Consider the following 21402-nt stretch of genomic DNA (forward strand, 5'->3'; position numbering starts at 1 on the left):
AGTACATGATTGATTGCAAAATGGATGTACAGTTATCTCATACACACTGGAGGGAGTTAGTGTCAATGATCCTCACAGTTACAGATAACATATTTGCAATGACCAAGAATGATTTTCGGTCTGTTCGGAACTAATGGCATATTACTCATGTCTCATTTATGTTATAAAACTGCTTCAACATTATCCAGTTAATTTGCTGCCAAGTTGCACAGTTTATACTGCAGGGCATATTCGGCAATAACAGAAAAACTATGCAAGATTTGTAACTTTATCAATCTAGTTGGGATCTTCCCCAACGTTGAGGCAAGTGCCATACAAGATGAAAGTGGAGAGCTCATCCTCCCAAAGCCAGAGCCAAAATAACAATACATAGAAGTTCCAATACACAAACAGACCATTCGGCCCAATCCAGCCTGTGTCAGAATTTACACTCCAAGTGAGCAAATAGCTCCAATCACCTTGTTCACATACCCTTTCAATCCCTTTTCTTTCATCCACCTATCCAATGTAATCTTGAATGTTGAAATTATTCAAAAAGGATAATAATTTATCCTTTAGATTCTCTTTCTTCTTTTATTCCCTCCGCTACTGTAAGACAGCTGCTGTCATAACAAATATTCCATTCATAGGAAATGTCACTGCAACTAATGAACATGGTTAAAAGAATGTGCAAGTATTAGTTAACCATACTTCAATAGCAGCATAGCACAAATGTATGCATTCTCCTCAAATTGACTGGTTGGATTATCATCGTCATAGGCAGTCCCTCGAACGAGGATGACTTGCTTCCATGAGAGTTCACAGATGTTTCAATGAAGGACCCGATATTCCAGTCCTGAACTCCAGCTGAGAGGGTGGAAGATGCCTGTGCGTGGATTTTTTTTAATGTGTGGTGACCATTGCACATCAGCCACCAACACAGGCTCGACAAAGCTAGGCCTTTATCCAGTGGCAAAGGTTGTACCAGGACAACTGGAGACCTTCCCTGCTGCACCGACCGAGTGCACACATGCATCGCAGTGTGGGCTGGCCCGTGCTGCCCCTGGGCCCTCGGCTCTTCTGGGCCCCGTACCCTCATTCGCCACACCTTCGCTCACAATGTTCCAGGGCCCAGCGATCCAGCTCTATTTATAATCCCAACCTGCGGTGGTGTTCTCACACAGGTCGGGAAATTTATAAGTAGATACCAATCTACAACTTCCTTCACCAATTAAATTCGGGATGTACTTATTTACAGCAATGATACTAAGTGGTTCGAAAGAGAACTGCCATGTTAAACACAGGTCTGCTTTAGAAGCAGAATATTGTTACATGGTATAATGCTTGTGAAGACCCATGTAAGCACTGGATAATAAAGTCTTCATATTTTTCCAGACCAAACCCCAGCTCTATTACATAGAATGTACAGCACAGGAACAGGCCATTCAGCCCAACTGGTCCATGCCGGTGTTTATGCTGCAAAAGAACTTCCTCCCACCCCTCTTCATCTAACCCTATTAGAATAACCTTCTATTCCTTTCTCCCACCTATATTTTTCTACCTTCCCCTTAAATGCATCTATGCTATTCACTTCAACTACTCCTTGTGGTAGAAAGTTCCATATTCCCACCACTCGCTGGGTAGAGACGTTTCTCCTGAATTCCCTATTGGATTTATCAGTCAGCGCAATCCCTAATTAGTTTAACTGTCATTTAAATACTTACATAGCATTATAGCCATGTTTAATTAACTTCACGTCCCATGGTTCACGTCCCACTCCAGGAACTTGAGCACATAAATCTAGGCATGATAAAATTGCTGTTTGTGGGAGCTTGTTGTGCGCAAGTTGGCTGTCGCTTTTCCCACATTACAATAGTGACTACTCTCTCAAAGTATTTCATTGGATGTAAAATGTTTTGAGAGTCCGGTGGTCGTGAAAGGCGCTATATAAACGCAAGTCTTTCTTTCTTTCATTACCACAAACTTGCATTTCCTGAAGTTAATCACCCGAAACAACGGTAATAATAACCATCCCATCACAAGCACTAAACAGATTGGCCCAGATTTTGCGGTAAAAATAATGGTGAGGCTATCAGTGCTCATCGTTAAGTGTAAATCGGACTGCAACTTCCGACAACCGAACATACGCAGTTTTACATGGAAATCGGGAAGCTGCTGTCTGAGTTGCCCTGCTCCTCCAGAAGCTTCGCTATAACAGTATCTCATCGAGAGACTCACCATTGAAAAACATGGAACTGCGTGAAATTGCTGGAGTTACACGATACATACCCACTAAATATGACAGAAAAAGTTAGGGCTTGTCCATTCCAGTATAAGTACATTTTTAGCGGCTTGATAAGTCTTAATTGCTGCCAAAGAACCTCTCTGGCACTGAAAGTTAACTTTTTCACAAGTGTGGAGTCTCATTCCTTCAGATTTTAATTATTGCTGGTGATTTAAAAAAATAAAGTAAATATTTTTGAAAAACTTTTTCTTTGTCTTTTTTTAATCTCTCACTCTCACTCTCTCTCTCTCCCTTAATCCCATCTTTCTTTCCCTCTCTTGATTTTGCTTTCTGCACATGATTTGACATTGAATTAAATATTCCAACTTACAGGCTCTGTGTGCATCAGTAATGATCGTTGAATCTGATCAGTTAAGAAGATACAGTGCTGCTTGCCTGTTCACATGGGTCCAGAACCCCTGTAGAGGGCACTGCTCCTTTCAGTGAGTTTCAGTGCTAAACTCTGATATGCTATGCCCCAACCCACGTTGTTGAGTCTGTAATAGCTTTTAGTGTGTAGAATCTTCGTCCACCCCAGCAAGCCATCAGAGCAGAAGTGTGTGTGTGGGTGAGGGGAGGAGGCGGGGGAGACTGGGAGCAGAAATTCCCTAAGTCGGGCGTTCCTGCGCCAAGGCCTTCGAGGTAACCAGCATATGGTTGGCATACACTTCTGGTCAAACCAGGAGTACTTTATCAAGCAAGGACAGATGTGGGGAGCACCTAGAGGGCCAGACCGACACAGAGAGCTGGACCATTGAAGTTCCGCAGGAGTTTTTATATCATTTTTCTAGAATGTCTGCCGATCTTCTGCCAGAATATGGCGGGAGACTGGGGAATTCCTGCAGAAATTCAACCCGGATATGTATTTTAAAAAATTGTACAGCAGCTGCTTTACACAGGGGGCCATTGGGAGACAAGTTAATTATGTAACCATCCGACCCCAGAAAGTTCTGAAGCGTCAGCGATGGGGGAACTAGTCAGGCAAGATCCTAGAACAAGTGTCAGGATCGCTGCCCCCATTATAATAGAAAGGATGGTGTTGTGTTCTTTATAATCACCAGAAGTGGATAATTGAAGCAGATATTCCAGCTATCCCGAGTCACAGATGTTCATTGTGGAGATATTAAAATTAATCTAGAATTTCAACTCTGCCCTGTATAAATGTAGACTTTACAAGGTATATATAGTTGGGCAACAGATAAAAAATAGACACAAATAACAACAGTTAACAATGAGTCTGAATAGGACTGCTACTTTAGTTGCTTATTGATATTAAAATATTTATTTATCTTACACTTTTTTTCACTTTCTATCTATCTTGCTCTTCAAAATTTATCTCGTCACTGCCTTTTATTAAAACTTACTGTGGCCTACCGAACTTTTGGTCTGGCTTCTCCTCTGAATTATCATCCATTTTGGGCCAGATTTGGACTCCTAACAACAGTAAAATGTCTATTTAAAGGCTATTGCCTCAATTCTGCCATAGAAAATTGCAGCAGTATTATCCTCCAAAAAGGCGGCACTTCCCTTTAGGGGTTGCCAAAAGCCTGCTCCGCCACATTTAAAAGGTGACCTAACTAATCCCTCTGCTCTATTCCCCTCCATTTCTGCCCCCAAACCTAACCCAAATAATACCCAGAGAAGGATTAAGACATGGAAGAAGCTAGTTTAAAGTCAGATATCATGGAGGGTATTTCTTTCTTAAACATAAGCATTCACTCACCAGGGTCTCCAGATCAAGGTTTTTTTTACAGACATTCTCACAACATGAGGAGGGTGCAGAAGGAGGAGAAGTGGAACAGGCAAATCAGCAGCTACATGCTAGAGAAAGAACAGCATATCTGCTAATCAAGAACTTTCAACAAATGAAGGTTAATTTTCCAAATAAAATCACTTTACACTTGCATGCCAAGTTTCTTCATGAGACAGAAACCTACATTTCTCAGGTCATTATCAATTCCCAAAAGTTGAATGAACTCACAACTAACTCTGTGATCAAGCTGTCTTTAATTTAAACAAAAACATTCACTAGAAAGTGCCAACAAAAGCAATCTCCCTTTAACAAATACTTCTTAACATCATGACTCATCATCATCATAGGCAGTCCCTCGGAATCAAGGAAGACTTGCTTCCACTTCTGAAGTGAGTTCTTTGGTGGCTGAACAATCCAATACGAGAGCCACAGACTCTGTCACAGGTGGAATAGACAGCCACCAAGAGAAAGTGTGGGTGGGACTGGATTGCCGCACGCTCCTTCCACTGCCTGCGCTTAACCTCTTCACGCTCTCAGCGTTGAAACTCGAAGTGCTCAGCGAACTCCCGGATGCACTTTCTCTACATGAAGACTGGATCGACTAGCTTATATTCACTGGAATTTAGAAGAATGAGAGGGGATCTCATAGAAACATATAAAATTCTGACGGGATTGGACAGGTTAGATGCAGGAAGAAGGTTCTCGATGTTGGGGAAGTCCAGAACCAGGGGTCACAGTCTAAGGATAAGGGTAAGCCATTTAGGACCGAGATGAGGAGAAACTTCTTCATTCAGAGAATTGTGAACCTGTGGAATTCTCTACCACAGAAAGTGGTCTAGGGCAATTCGTTACATATATTCAAAAGGGTGTTAGATGTGGCCCTTACGGCTAAAGGAATCAAGGGGTATGGAGAGAAAGCAGGAATGGGGTACTGAAGTTGCATGATCAGCCATGATCATATTGAATGGTGGTGCAGGCTCGAAGGGCCGAATGGCCTACTCCTGCACCTATTTTCTATGTTGCTATGTTTCTTAGGGCAGTCTTTGGCCAGGGACTCCCAGGTGTCAGTGGTGATGTCGCACTTTATCAGGGAGGCTTTGAGGGTGTCCTTGTAACGTTTCCGCTGCCCACCTTTGGCTCGTTTGCCATGAAGAAGCTCCTCATAGAAACATAGAAAATAGGTGCAGGAGTAGGCCGTTCGGCCCTTCGAGTCTGCACCACCATTCAATAAGATCATGGCTGATCACTCCCTCAGTATCCCTTTCCTGCTTTCCATACCCCTTGATCCCCTGAGCCGTAAAGGGCCATATCGAACTCCCTCTTGAATATATCCAATGAACTGGCATCAACAACTCTCTGCGGCAGGGAATTCCACAGTTAACAACTCTGAGTGAAGAAGTTTCTCCTCATCTCAGTCCTAAATGGCCTACCCCTTATCCTAAGACTGTGTTCCCTGGTTCTGGACTTCCCCAACATCGGGAACATTCTTCCCGCATCTATTCTGTCCCGTCCCATCAGAATCTTAGATGTTTCTATGAGATCCCCTCTCATCCTTCTAAACTCCAATGTATAAAGGCCCAGTTGATCCAGTCTCTCCTCATACGTCAATTCTGCCATCCCGGGAATCAGTCTGGTGAACCTTCGCTGCACTCCCTCAATAACAAGAACGTCCTTCCTCAGATTAGGAGACCAAAACTGAACACAATATTCCAGGTGAGACCTCACCAAGGCCCTGTACAACTACAGTAAGACCTCCCTGCTCCTATACTCAAATCGTCTAGCTTTGAAGGCTAACATACCATTTGCCTTCTTCACCGCCTGCTGTACCTGCATGCCAACTTCCAATGACTAATGAACCATGACACAGAGGTCTCATTGCACCTCCCCTTTTCCTAATCTGCCACCATTCAGATTGTAGTGTCCCTGCACCGTACTACAAATTCACACGAGGCATGTATTGCAGACACAGTCACTCGGTGACCTTAACTTTTATTCCCAGGACCAAGGAGTGCTGACCCTGGGTGGGACCTCCCCTTTTATACCTAGAGTGTCTCCCACAAGTTCACCCCCTGTGGTCAGGGTGTACATTTCGAGGGTATAAGTACAGTGTATAGGAGTTGCATGAAGGTTACAGTAACATGAAGATTACCGTTGCATGATGATTACATACATGTTACAGATAATATTCTGTCTTCACGTTTTTGCCTCCAAAGTGGATAACCTCACATTTATCCACATTATACTGCATCTGCCATGCATTTGCCCACTCACCTAACCTGTCCAAGTCACCCTGCAGCCCCCTCACAGCTCACACCACCAACCAGTTTAGTGTCATCTGCAAACTTGGAGATATTTCATTCAATTCCTTCATCTAAATCATTGATGTATATTGTAAAGAGATGGGGTCCCAGCACTGAGCTTTGCGGCACTCCACTAAACACTGCCTGCCATTTTGAAAAGGACCCGTTTATCCCGACTCTCTGCCAACCAGTTCTCTATCCACGTCAGTATATTACCCCCAATACCATATACTTTGATTTTGCACATCAATCTCGTGTGGGACCTTGTCAAAAGCCTTTTAAAAGTCCAAATACACCACATCCATAAGGCAAAAAAAATGGCAGCTGCCGTGCTTCCGCACATCTTGCGGCGGCTGTAATTTTGGCCAGGACAGCAGCGCGGCCGTTAGTCGTGCTCACTAGAAAAATGGGAGTGAGGCAGATGGTGATGTCAATCAGTGTGCAATGCTGAATGAATGATGCACAAATTGCTATTTTCATTCCATTTAACGCCCTCTCCTAATCACGTACAGCTGAACATTTGTTCAGCTTCAAGAAGGACCCTCCAATGGCAATATTTAAAGCAATCAGCAATAACTTGCTATGACTTGTTTATTTGATTTCAACTGGATGTGTGTACGTTTGTGCAACTGTTTGGAGCTTTCTACAGTTATTTAAAATTGATGAGGTGACAGGGAGTGGTGCTGCAAATGGAGAATGCCTTGCTTCTGATTTCAAGGGTTCTGCTCAGACCATTTGCTCCCAGTCATTGGGGACCTAATTGCAGTCCCCCTCGTGCTCAAGTATGTCAAGAAGATGGAGCCGAGGCAGGAAAAAAAAAGACAAGCTGCTCGCAGAGGGAGGAGGAGGAGCGGCAGGATGGCCTTATCCACTAGGGTCTTCCGAGAGCAATTTTCCTTCCTGCACTCAAGCAGAAGCAGTGTATTCGTAGGCTCCACTTCACCGAAGAGGTGGTCACCGAACTCTGCTGCCTCCTGGATGCAGACCTGCAGCCTCGGAGCAAGGCAACGATGGTGCTGCCACTGGCCCTCAAGGTCACCGTGGCCCGCAATTTGTTCACCACTGGATCCATCCAATCTGGAGCAGCGCGAGTCCGGGGTTGGTGAGGCCTATAAAAGGCCCAGCGGGAGAGTGAGGCAGCAGCAGTTGGAGCAGCGCGAGTCCGGGGTTGGTGAGGCCTATAAAAGGCCCAGCGGGAGAGTGAGGCGGCGGCAGTTGGAGCAGCGCGAGTCCGGGGTTGGTGAGGCGTGCTTGTGCAGCTACAGGGAGAAGGCAAAAAAGAAGTAAAAAGAAACAGAAAGGTGACTTCACAGCCAAAAAGGTAAGTGATTGGCTGGTGATTGGTGAGTAGTTTTTCTTTCTTCTCTTTAACAGTGAGTAAACTTTAACATTATTGTTGCCTATCTAAAGGTTAAGTCATGGCAGAAGAGCTCGGTCGCGTGTTATGCTCCTCCTGTACCATGTGGGAACTCAGGGACGACTCCAGTGTCCCTGACAACTACATGTGCGGGAAGTGTATCCACCTCCAGCTCCTGAAGGTCCGCGTTGCGGAGTTGGAGCTGAGGGTGGATTCACTCTGGAGCATCCACGATGCTGAGAATGACGTGAGTAACACGTGTAGCGAGTTGGTCATACCACAGGAGAAGGGTCCACAGCCAGATAGGGAATGGAAGATCAGCAGGAAGAGCAGTGCAAAGAAGGTAGTGCAAGGGTCCCCTGTGGTCATCCCCCTGCAAAACAGATACACTGCTTGGAGCACTGTTGAGGGAGATGACTAATCAGGGAGGGCAGCAGCAGCCAAGTTCATGGCACCGTGGCTGGCTCTGTTGGACAGGAGGGCAGGAAAAAGAGTGGGAGAGCGATAGTGATAGGAGATTCAATTGTTAGGGGAATAGATGGGCGTTTCTGCGGCCGCAACCGAGACTCCAGGATAGTATGTTGCCTCCCTGGTGCAAAGGTCAAGGATGTCTCGGAGCGGGTGCAGGACATTCTAAAAAGGGAGGGAGAACAGCCAATTGTAGTGGTGCACATTGGTACCAACGACATAGGTAAAAAAAGGGATGAGGTCCTACGAAACGAATTTAAGGAGCTAGGAGCTAAATTAAAAAGTAGGACCTCAAAAGTAGTAATCTCGGGATTGCTACCAGTACCACATGCTAGTCAGAGTAGGAATCGCAGGATAGCGCAGATGAATACGTGGCTTGAGCAGTGGTGCAGCAGGGAGGGATTCAAATTCCTGGGGCATTGGAACCGGTTCTGGGGGAGGTGGGACCAGTACAAACCGGACGGTCTGCACCTGGACAGGACTGGAACCAATGTCCTAGGGGGAGTGTTTGTTAGTGCTATTGGGGAGGAGTTAAACGAATATGGCAGGGGAATGGGAACCAATGGAGGGAGACAGAAGGAAACAAAAAGGAGACAAAAGCAAAAAACAGAAAGGAGATGAGAAAAAGTGGAGGGCAGAGAAACGCAAGACAAAGAACAAAAAGGGCCACTGTACAACAAAATTCTAAAAGGACAAAGGGTGTTAAAAAAACAAGCCTGAAGGCTTTGTGTCTTAATGCAAGGAGTATCCGTAATAAGGTGGATGAATTAACTGTGCAAATAGATGTTAACAAATATGATGTGATTGGGATTACAGAGACGTGGCTCCAGGATGATCAGGGCTGGGAACTCAGCATCCAGGGGTATTCAACATTCAGGAAGGATAGAATAAAAAGAAAAGGAGGTGGTGTAGCATTGCTGGTTAAAGAGGAGATTAATGCAATAGTTAGGAATGACATTAGCTTGAATGATGTGGAATTTATATGGGTAGAGCTGCAGAACACCAAAGGGCAAAAAACGTTAGTGGGAGTTGTGTACAGACCTCCAAACAGTAGTAGTGATGTTGGGGGGGGCATCAAACAAGAAATTATGGGTGCATGCAATAAGGGTGCAGCAGTTATAATGGGTGACTTTAATATGCACATAGATTGGGCTAGCCAAACTGGAAGCAATACGGTGGAGGAGGATTTCCTGGAGTACATAAGGGATGGTTTTCTCGACCAATATGTCGAGGAACCAACTAGGGGAGAGGCCATCTTAGACTGGGTGTTGTGTAATGAGAGAGGATTAATTAGCAATCTCGTTGTGCGAGGCCCCTTGGGGAAGAGTGACCATAATGTGGTGGAATTCTACATTAGGATGGAGAATGAAACAGTTAATTCAGAGACCATGGTCCAGAACTTAAAGAAGGGTAACTTTGAAGGTATGAGGCGTGAATTGGCTAGGATTGATTGGTGAATGATACTTGAGGGGTTGACTGTGGATGGGCAATGGCAGACATTTAGAGATCGCATGGATGAACTACAACAATTGTACATTCCTGTCTGGCATAAAAATAAAAAAGCGAAGGTGGCTCAACCGTGGCTATCAAGGGAAATCAGGGATAGTATTAAAGCTAAGGAAGTGGCATACAAATTGGCCAGAAATAGCAGCGAACACGGAGACTGGGAGAAATTTAGAACTCAGCAGAGGATGACAAAGGGTTTGATTAGGGCAGGGAAAATGGAGTACGAGAAGAAGCTTGCAGGGAACATTAAGACGGATTGCAAAAGTTTCTATAGATATGTAAAGAGAAAAAGGTTAGTAAAGACAAATGTCGGTCCCCTGCAGTCAGAATCAGGGGAAGTCATAACGGGGAACAAAGAAATGGCGGACCAATTGAACAAGTACTTTGGTTCGGTATTCACTAAGGAGGACACCAACAACATTCCGGATATAAAAGGGGTCAGAGGGTCTAGTAAGGAGGAGGAACTGAGGGAAATCCTTATTAGTCAGGAAATTGTGTTGAGAAAAGTGATGGGATTGAAGGCCGATAAATCTCCAGGGCCTAATGGACTGCATCCCAGAGTACTTAAGGAGGTGGCCTTGGAAATAGCAGATGCACTGACAGTCATTTTCCAACATTCCATTGACTCTGGATCAGTTCCTATCGAGTGGAGGGTAGCCAATGTAACCCCACTTTTTAAAAAAGGAGGCAGAGAGAAAACAGGGAATTTTCTCTGACATCGGTAGTGGGTAAGATGATGGAATCAATTATTAAGGATGTCATAGCAGCACATTTAGAAAGAGGTGACATGATAGGTCCAAGTCAGCATGGATTTGTGAAAGGGAAATCATGCTTGACAAATCTTCTGGAATTTTTTGAGGATGTTTCCAGTAGAGTGCACAAGGGAGAATAATTTGATGTGGTATATTTGGACTTTCAGAAGGCTTTCGACAAGGTTCCACACAAGAGATTAATGTGCAAAGTTAAAGCACATGGGATTGGGGGTAGTGTGCTGACATGGATTGAGAAATGGTTGTCAGACAGGAAGCAAAGTGTAGGAGTAAATGGGCACTTTTCAGAATGGCAGGCAGTGACTAGTGGGGTACCGCAAGGTTCTGTGCTGGGGCCCCAGCTGTTTACACTGTATATTAATGATTTAGACGAGGGGATTAAATGTAGTATCTCCAAATTTGCGGATGACACTAAGTTAGGTGGCAGTGCGAGCTGCGAGGAGGATGCTATGAGGCTGCAGAGCAACTTGGATAGGTTAGGTGAGTGGGCAAATGCATGGCAGATGAAGTATAATGTGGATAAATGTGAGGTTGTCCACTTTGGTGATAAAAACAGAGAGACCGACTATTATCTGAATGATAATAGATTAGGAAAAGGGGAGGTGCAACGAGACCTGGGTGTCATGGTACATCAGTCATTGAAGGTTGGCATGCAGGTACAGCAGGCGGTTAAGAAAGCAAATGGCATGTTGGCCTTCATAGCGAGGGGATTTGAGTACAGGGGCAGGGAGGTGTTGCTACAGTTGTACAGGGCCTTGGTGAGGCCACACCTGGAGTATTGTGTACAGTTTTGGTCTCCTAACCTGAGGAAGGACATTCTTGCTATTGAGGGAGTGCAGCGAAGGTTCACCAGACTGATTCCCGGGATGGCGGGACTGACCTATCAAGAAAGACTAAATCAACTGGGCTTGTATTCACTGGAATTCAGAAGAATGAGAGGGGACCTTACAGAAACGTTTAAAATTCTGATGGGTTTAGACAGGTTAGATGCAGGAAGAATGTTCACAATGTTGGGGAAGTCCAGAACCAGGGGTCACAGTCTAAGGATGAGGGGTAAGCCATTTAGGACCGAGATGAGGAGAAACTTCTTCACCCAGAGAGTGGTGAACCTGTGGAATTCTCTACCACAGAAAGTTGTTGAGGCCAATTCACTAAATATATTGAAAAAGGAGTTAAATGTCGTCCTTACTACTAGGGAGATCAAGGGGTATGGCAAGAAAGCAGGAATGGGGTACTGAAGTTGCATGTTCAGCCATGAACTCATTGAATGGTGGTGCAGGCTAGAAGGGCCGAATGGCCTACTCCTGCACCTATTTTCTATGTTTCTATAGAGCACTTGCCTTTGGAGTCTCGTATCTGGCATGCGAACTATGTGGCCTGCCCAGCGGAGCTGATCAAGTGTGGTCAGTGCTTCAATGCTGGGGATTATGGCCTGGTCGAGGACACTGATGTTGGTGCACCTGTCCTCCCAGGGGATTTGCAGGATCTTGCGGAGACATCGTTGGTGATATATCTCCAGCGACTCGGTGTCTTCTGTACGTCGTCCACGCCTCTGAACCATACAGGAGGGCGGATATTACCATAGCCCTGTAGACCATGAGCTTGGTGGTAGATTTGAGGACCTGGTCTTCGAACACTCTTTTCCTCAGGTGGCCGAAGGCTGAACTAGCGCACTGGAGACGGTACTGAATCTCCTCATCAATGTCTGCTTTTGTTGATAAGAGGCTCCCGAGTTATGGGTAATGGTCCACGTTGTCCAAGGCCGAGCCGTGGATCTTGATGACTGGGGTGCAGTGCTGTGCAGCAAGGACAGGCTGGTGGAGGACCTTCGTCTTACGGATGTTTAGCCTAAGGCCAATGCTTTCATATGCCTCAGTAAATACATTGACTAAATCCTGGAGTTCAGCCTCCGAATGTGCGCAGACGCAGGCGTCGTCCGCGTACTGAAGCTCAATGACAGAGGTTTGGGTGATCTTGGACCTGGCCTGGAGGCGGCGTCGGTTGAACAGCTTCCCACTGGATCTGCAGTTTAGTTCCACTCCAGCGGGGAGTTTTTTGACTGCGAGGTGGAGCATGGCAGCGAGGAAGATTGAGAAAAGGGTTGGAGTGATGACGCAGCCCTGTTTGATCCCGGTCCGGACGTGGCTTGGGTCTGTAATGGATCCGTTGGTAAGGATCACGGCCTGCATGTCGTCATGGAGCAGGCGAAGGATGTTGACAAATTTTTGGGGGCATCCGAAACGGAGGAGGACGCTCCATAGACCCTCGCAGTTGACAATGTCAAAGGCCTTTGTAAGGTCGAAAAAGGCCATGGGGAAGGACCTCGCAGTCAACAAGCTCCCCGCTGGAGTGGAACTAAACTACAGAACCAGTGGGAAGCTGTTTAACCTACGCCGCCTCCAGGCCAGGTCCAAGATCACCCAAACCTCTGTCATTGAGCTACAGTCTGCGGACGACGCCTGCGTCTGCGCACTTTGAGGCTGAACTCCAGGATATAGTCGATGTATTTACATGGGCCTTAGGCTTCTCCCTCCATTTTTCCTGCAGCTGTCACACTGCAAAGATCATGTCCGTTGTGCCCTGTAGGGGACGAAATCCGCACTGTGACTCCGGGAGGAGCTCCTCAGCCACAGGGAGAAGACGGCTGAGGAGAACTCTAGCGACAACTTTCCCAGTGGCTGATAGCAGGGAGTTTCCCCTGTAATTGCCGCAGTTGGACTTGTCCCCTTTTTTAAAGATGGTCACAATCTCATCTCTGAGATCTCCTGGCATGCTCTCCACCCTCCAGATGAGAGAGATGAGGTCATGTATCTGCGCTAACCGCGCCTTTTTGCCATATTTTAGCGCCTCAGCAGGGATTCCATCCACTCCTGTAGCCTTGTTATTCTTGAGCTGTTTTAGGGCTTTTCCTACCTCGTGCAACATTGGGGTTTCACTGAGATGGTGGCGAGACGCATATTGCAGGATGAAGTCGAGAACACTCGAGTCAAAGGCAGAGTCTTGATTGAGGAGATCTTCGAAGTGCTCCTTCCAGAGGGACCTGACAGCCTCAGTGTCCTTGATGAGTGTTTCCCCGTTCTTGGCCAGGAGTGGGGTGGGGCCTTGGGAGTTTGGACTGTAAGTGGCCTTGACTGCGATGAAGAATCCTCGCATATTGTGGCCGTCAGCCAGTTGTTGTATCTCCTGTGCTTTCTCCATCCATCACCTGTTCTTTAAGTCCGGGTTTTTTGTTGGACCTCAGCCTTGAGCCGTCTGTAATGTTGCTTTGCTGTTCCCGAGTTGGGTTGTTGCTTGAGGCTCAGAAATGCTCTGCGCTTGCGATCAATTGGATCTTCTGATCATTTTCATCAAACCAGTCCTGGTATTTTCTGGTTGAGTGACCAAGTGCCACATCACAACTACCCTTTATGCAAAATAATTTATTTTCTCCAGCTGCTAATATACTACTCCTAGTAAATAATCCCTGAGTGAGATATGGTTGAGCAGTAGATAACTGGGATGGTTCCTCTGGGACTTAGAAAGCAAAGGTGATTCTCGTCTCAGGGTAGCTGCTGCCCCAGGGGACCATGGCTGCCAAGCAAAGGGGTGCCGGGCTCATATAAAGGCAGAGAGGCCTTAAAAAAATAGACTCACTGACATTCTTCGAAGAGACAGTGACACCTGCACCCACTCTTTGCAGCCCACTGGTGCTGAACACACTTTGAGATGTTACTAGTTGGTGTCATCACAAACCTCAATCAGGTCTTTGAAGTCCTGTGAATGTGTTCTGTTCAAAGCATCTATGGCAGCAGTTAGCTACCATTCCTTAAGTTCTTAGAAGCTATTCAAGGTGTCTTGATGCTGCAGCAATATCCTGGGTTATTACAGTCTTCAGAGTGTTCGGCAAGTCATGAGGAACTTACTGCAATATATTGCAGATGTGAATAGTGGGCTCTTTCCACTTATCCTTCATCTGAACTATATTTGTAGAAACTCATCATTCCTTGCACATGAGTACAATGCTCCCGAATCACTGTTCTTTTAAAGACTGGGCTTCTGACATTGGGGTTCCTGGGCTCCTCAGTTGATCTCAGTCGTTTCTCCTTTCTCCATGAAGGAAGGACACGCTCCCTCTCTTCCACTCCCACATCCTGGTTCTCACTGGTGCTTAGTGATTCATTCACAAACCTGTTAAACTAATTCCTCATGAGTGAGTGTCTCTACGCTAAAACTTCTGCTGATAAGGTGCCAGGCATGAGTTGGTGAGAACATGGCAGCAGCTGTAAATCTGGAAATGACTGAAGGGGCTAGCACTACATATGATACACCTTGCCCAGCCATTACAAACCTTCTCATACCAGCTCACCTTGAAACTCACCTACAGGAACTCCTTTACATCTGCCTACTGTCTCCTCTTTCTTCAGACTCAAGATTTTCAGTGATGGTGGTCCATCGGTGGGCTGGTTGTATGTTGCTTTTTCCTTCTGGGCTTTCTGTTGTCTCAGCCCCAAGCTCTGGAACTCCCTGACTAAACCTCTCTGCCTTTCTACCTCTCTTTCTTCCTTCAAACACTCCTTAAAATCTACCTCTTTGATCTAACTTTTGGTCACCTGCGCTAATTTCTACTTATCTGGCTCGGTGTCAATTTTTTAAATCTTATAATACTCCCATGAAGTGCCTTGGGACGTTTCACTACGTTAAAGGTGCTCTCTAAATACAAGTTGTTGTTGTTTAAAGGAGAAAAGTTGATGTTACACATCATGGAGACTTGACCCATGTAAGATCATACATACCATGATGATGAGAGATAAAGATGCCCCGATCTTTTTAATGAAGTGTCCTTGAAGACTTGCATAAGTCTTTGTAGCAGGTAAAGTGAGTTGAGAGAGTAGTTTTGAGTACAGAAGGCTCGAGTGTTGAGAGGTTTTCCTTTGCAGAAGTAAGTTTTCCTTTTACCCAGATGGTAAGAGAGAAAGAAGTATGATAGGTATAGAGGTGAATGAAGCTGAATGAGTGGTAAAGCATCTATATTGGCACCAGAGCCTTGATTTACTTATGCTAATATTGTAAAGTCAGTGAAACTCTTCCTGCACTCTGTTGGCCTCTAATCTGTCCTCCAACAGATTACTACGATTGCTGAGAACATAAGAACATAAGAATTAGGAACAGGAATAGGCCATCTAGCCCCTCGAGCCTGCTCCACCATTCAACAAGATCATGGCTGATCTGGCCGTGGACTCAGCTCCACTTACCCGCCCGCTCCCCGTAATCCTTAATTCCCTTATTGGTTAAAAATCTATCCATCTGTGATTTGAATACATTCAATGAGCTAGCCTCAACTGCTTCCTTGGGCAGAGAATTCCACAGATTCACAACCCTCTGGGAGAAGAAATTCCTTCTCAACTCGGTTTTAAGTTGGCTCCCCCGTATTTTGAGGCTGTGCCCCCTAGTTCTGTTTTCCCCGACCAGTGGAAACAACCTCTCTGCCTCTATCTTGTCTATCCCTTTCATTATTTTAAATGTGGGGGACCGGCAGTGGCTGCATGCTTCCCTGCTTCCCTCTCTCCAAATGACAACATTCGTTCTCCCAGCCCTGCTGTGATATATTCTTTATGACATCACAACACACACAGACTTTACAAGATGGCTTCAACACAGGAACTTCTCAAGTGACCTGTCACCTGATGCCTTTATTGTGAAAGCAGCAATGGTTGCATTACCACAGTAGTCCACTAGCTGGAACAATATTACATTTCTCCCTCCTTAATGAAGAAGTAATTATAACAATCATCTTACATAACTTGTATGGTTATACATAACAAAAGATATGGACTTATTTTGCCATATTGACAAATCAAACTTAACCACAGGTTTTCTGTTACGAAGAGGATACCTTCGCTCTCGAACAGAACCTTCCAAATAAGGTGTCAAACTCAGACTTATTCTAGGCTGATCTTGAGGACAGTTTTCCTCCAAGGGATATCGTTGATCTACATTTGAACTCTCTACAACTTCAGACTGTTTGTCTCGGACTCAGGCTAAAATTTTGACTTTATCTTGGACTTGTTTCCAGTACATTTGATATAGGATTTGCTACTGGTACTGTACTTGTAAAAAAAACTACCTGATGAGTCAGAAAGAATCAAATCATTCCAACTTTCAATTTCTTCCACATCTGTAAGTAAAATATGATCAATGTGAACAAACCTAACCTGTCCATGATCAAACATTTTGACTAAATATTTGTGAGCACCACATATTTTCACCACCCTTCCTGGTAACCACTTTGACCATTTATGTGATGGTTCTTCACTCTCGCCTTCTGATTTAATTTCACATTTCCCTCTCTTACTCTACCTCTATCATGATTCTCTTTCTGTCTTAATTGTTTCTCTTCTATACACTGTGCCAAGTTTGGTTTTAACAACAAGAATCTGGTTCGTGGCTGTCGTTTGAGAGACAACTCTGCTAGTGTTCTACCAGTAGGCGCATGAGGAGTATTATGATACTTAATTAGAAAATTAGCCAATTTGTGGTCCATTGACAACTGTCGTTTCTTTGAATTGGATCCAACATTTGTTTGATGAGGGCATGTTTCACAATTTGTACTGTGCGCTCTGGTGCACCATTTGAAACAGGGTGGTATGGTGGAACATCATTTTTGCTTGTGAACTGTGCAAATTCTTCTGAACAAAATTGTGGTCCATTATCAGAAACAATTTCTTCTGGGAGGCTAAATGAAGAAAATAATGTTTGCAAAATGTCGAATGTTTTACATGTTGTTATTTTCCGCATTTGAAACACCTCTACCCACTTCAAATGGCAATCAATCACAATGAACAATTGCTGCCCTTCCTGCTCAGCAAAATCAATATATAATGTTTCCCATCTCTGGGAGGCCATTTCCATGGCTGCAACGGTACTGATGGTGGTTTCCTGCTCGCCGTTGGAGCACGCAACCAACTGCATATGACGAGCATCACAGGCCAATACCAGATGCTTATATGGATCATAATGTACCAGCAGCTTGTTAGAGCAAAGCAGATTAGTAGCTTTCTCAAAAGCTTTACCTTGAGACGCACCATGTGCAGTGGCTCTAATAAGGTTCTCAATCTAGGTAAGAAATTACCAAAGTAGCTGAGATCAAGGAACGAACGCAGCTCCGTCACATTCTGAGGCTTGGTTGCATTTTTGATGGCCTTAGTTTTCGAGTCCGTAGGCCTGATGCCATCAGCAGCAATTAACTACCCCAGGAATTTGACTTCCGGTGCCATTAAGATGCACTTCGAGTACTTCAGTCTGAGTCCCACTTTGTCCAGACAATGTAGAACCTCTTCCAGGTTGTTAAGATGTTCGGCGGAGTCATGATCTGTGACCAGTATGTCATCTTGGAACATGACGGTTCTAGGGATGGACATCAGTAGACTCTCCATGTTTCTCTGAAATATGGCTGCAGCTGAGCGAATTCCAAAAGGGCACCTGTTGGAGATGAACAATCCTTTGAATGTTGATGCACGTAAGTTTCTTCGACGTGTCGACCAGCTCCTGTGTCATATAGGCCGACATCAGATCCAGTTTTGTGAACGACTTCCCCCGGCTAAGCTAGCATTGCAAACAGGTCATCAGCCTTCGGTGATGGGTATTGATCCTGTTTCGAAACTTGGTTGATCGTAACCTTGTCGTCTCCACAAATCCTGACAGTGCCATCACTTTTCAACACAGGAACAATGGGGCTGGCCCATTCGTTAAATTCAACCGGTGATATGATCCCTTCACACTGGAGTCTGTCCAGTTCGATTTCAACCTTCTCCAGCATCATGTACAGAACTGCCAGAGCTTTATGATGGACGGGTCTTGCATCCGAGTCCACATGGATCTGCATCTTGGCTCCTGTGAAATTGCCGATGCCTGGTTCAAACAGCGAGGAAAACGTGCTCAGCACTTCAGCACATGGAGTATCCTCCTCCTCCCACAATACTTTGATCTCGTTCCAGTTCCATTTGATTTTTTCAAACCAGTTCCTGCCGAACAGCGTCGGACCACTGCCTGGAACAATCCATAATGGTAAATCATGAACCGCACCATCATACGACACCTTGATTACTGCACTGCCAATCACCGTTATGAGTTTTTTTAGTGTGCATACGCAACTGGGCATTGACCGGACTCAGCTTAGGCCTCACAGCCTTAGTATCCCACAGCCTGTCGAATGTCCTCTGGCTCATTACTGATTGACTCGCACCCATGTCCAATTCCATCGATAGCGGCACACCATTAAGTTTTATGTTAGTCATTATTGGTTGGCTCTTTGTGAGGAACGAATACAGTCCACACATTTCTTCCTCTGGTATCTCGAATTGCATATCTGGATCCACGCTAGACTGGTCATCATCCTCCACATGGTGTGTCGCAACACGCTTGCTCAGTTGTGGACACATGCGCTGGAGATGCCCCACTCTCTAACAGCCTTCCAAATATACTGTTTAAACCGACACTGATGATGCCGATTTCCCCACAACAGCAACACGGTGATATCGGATTCATTCCCATTGGGGGACTTTGAGCAGCCACAGGTTTCGCGTACGCAATCGGGTAGGCCTTGCCATATGCAGCTCTGCCAAACGACGATACTATCTTGTTTACAGTACTTGCCGAGTTCCGATTTTTTAATGATATCTACTCTAAGCTTTTGTCCGTCGTCATGCATGATTGGACAATCGTGATGGCCTTGCTCAAATCCAGCGCCTCCGCCGCCAGTAGCTTACGCAGGATCACCTCGTGGTTGATGCCAATTACGAAGAAGCCACACAGCAGATCTGCCAATGCAGTTTCGAACTTACACGGTCCAGCTAGATGTCTTGAGCAACGAATTCCGATACATCCTGGCCCTCAGAACGAACGTGTGTATAGAATCGATATCTTGAGATAATGATGCCTTCATCTGGTTTGAGATGGTCACGTACCAGAGCACACAATGTTTCATAGTCCTTGTCTGTTGGACTTAAGGGCGAGAGGAGATTCTTTATGAGTCCATCGATTTTCGGACCGCAAACCATGAGGAGGACCGCCCAGCGCTGAACTGCGCCTGCCTCTTTCTCCATTTTGTTGGCCACGACATACTGGTTCAAGCGGGCTACAAAGTCTGCCCAATTTTCTCCCCCCATGAATCGCTCCAGAATTCCAATTGTGCACATTTTTGCATGCAAAGGTTTTTGTTACCTCGTCGCCAAATGTTGTGTGTGCAATATCTCAATAGACTGAAAACTGTTAACTCCAAACAGGTACAAACCTGGTTCTATTTTATTAGGGCCCAAAGGGATTACATTACAAGATGGCTGGTCTTTTATACCTGGGCCGCGCACACATGCGCACAGCCCAATGACCTCCAACAGTGGTGCCACCTGGTGGCTAGTAAATCCAAGCATACATACATGACACTGTGCTTCTCCAGCCATTTGATCACTTAATTCAATATGTTATTATGGATTTGCCTGTTTGGTGCTAAAATTAGTATGTAATCTAAATAACATACTACCCCTTCAATGCCTTGCAAAATCTGGTTCATCACCCCTTGGAATATCGCGTGGGTGGAAGACACTCCAAATGGTAACCTATTAAATTGATATAGGCCTCGATGAGTATTTATAGTCAAGCATGACTTGGATTCCTCATCTAGTTCAAGTTATAAGTAGGCATTTGTGAGATCTAACTTTGAGAAGATCTGACCACCTGTCAGCGTTGTGAACAAATTGTCTACATTTGGCAATGTATTGGGGAGGTTGCCCTCTAGAACTTGGTTTACGGTTACTTTATAATCCCCACACAATCTTACCTTACCATCTGACCTACCTACAACAACAATGGGTGTAGCCCAATTACATAGATCTATCTTTGAGATAATGTTCCCAATCTCTGGACTTTTGAGTTCTTACTCAACTTTCTCCGTGAATGCATATGGTATGGGACGAGACTTGCATAAATTCTAGCCGCTCCATATATGCTCCGAAAGTCTCACGGGCATTATGGAATTTACCCAAGCGCCTTATTATTCTCATAGGTGTGGCAGTTCAGCAAAGTGTGCTTGTAATTTACCTTGGATTTTTAGCTGTTTTGCAAACAAAGGACCTCTCTAATCTGTTGTTTGGCTGGAATTTTTCATCAGCAAAAATTCCAGCTAGGGCATCCTTACGACAGCACAACACACAGATATGTCACACGATGGCTTCAACACAGGAACTCGTCAGGTGACCTGTCACCTGATGCCTTTATTGTGAAAACAGCAATGGCTGCATTACCACAGTAGTCCACTAAGGTGGAGCAGTAGTCCACAAGCTGGAACTACATTACACTTGCCACTCCGTCAGTGTCCTTGCTGTTGCCCGTCAGCCAGCCAGTCCAGGCTGTAGTAATATCCGCCCTCCTGTATGGCACAGAGACATGGACCATGTACAGTAGACACCTCAAGTCGCTGGAGAAATACCACCAACAATGTCTCCGCAAGATCGAGCAAATCCCCTGGCAGGACAGATGCACCAACATTAGCGTCCTTGACCAGGCCAACATCCCCAGCATTGAAGCACTGACCGCACTTGATCAGCTCCGCTGGCCAGGCCACATTTTTCGCATGCCAGACACGAGACTCCCAAAGCAAGTGCTCTACTCTGAAATCCTTCACGGCAAACGAGCCAAAGGTGGGCAGTGGAAACATTACAAGGACACACTCAAAGCCTCCTTGATAAAGTGCAACATCCCCACTGACACTTGGGAGTCCCTGGCCAAAGACCACACTAAGTGGAGGAAGTGCATCCGGGAGGGCACTGAGCACCTCGAGTCTAATCTCCGAGAGCACGCAGAAACCAAGCGCAGGCAGCGGAAAGAGCTTACGACAAATATCTCTTACCCTCAATTATAATCTGTCCAACCTGTGACAGGAACTATGGTTCTCGTATTGGACTGTTCAGCAACCTAAGTATTGTGTATGCAAACACTCTCTTAATGACGCCACG

General features: G+C 45.4%; 1 protein-coding gene across 2 annotated transcripts in view; it reads right to left on the minus strand.

The window, feature by feature from the left end:
• dnah6 (dynein, axonemal, heavy chain 6) overlaps positions 1 to 21402 on the minus strand; it is a 669683-nt gene that overhangs the window by 341622 nt on the left and 306659 nt on the right. The window lies entirely within an intron of this gene.

Source organism: Pristiophorus japonicus, chromosome 1 (assembly GCF_044704955.1).
Source record: "Pristiophorus japonicus isolate sPriJap1 chromosome 1, sPriJap1.hap1, whole genome shotgun sequence".
Classification (NCBI taxonomy): Eukaryota; Metazoa; Chordata; class Chondrichthyes; family Pristiophoridae; genus Pristiophorus; species Pristiophorus japonicus.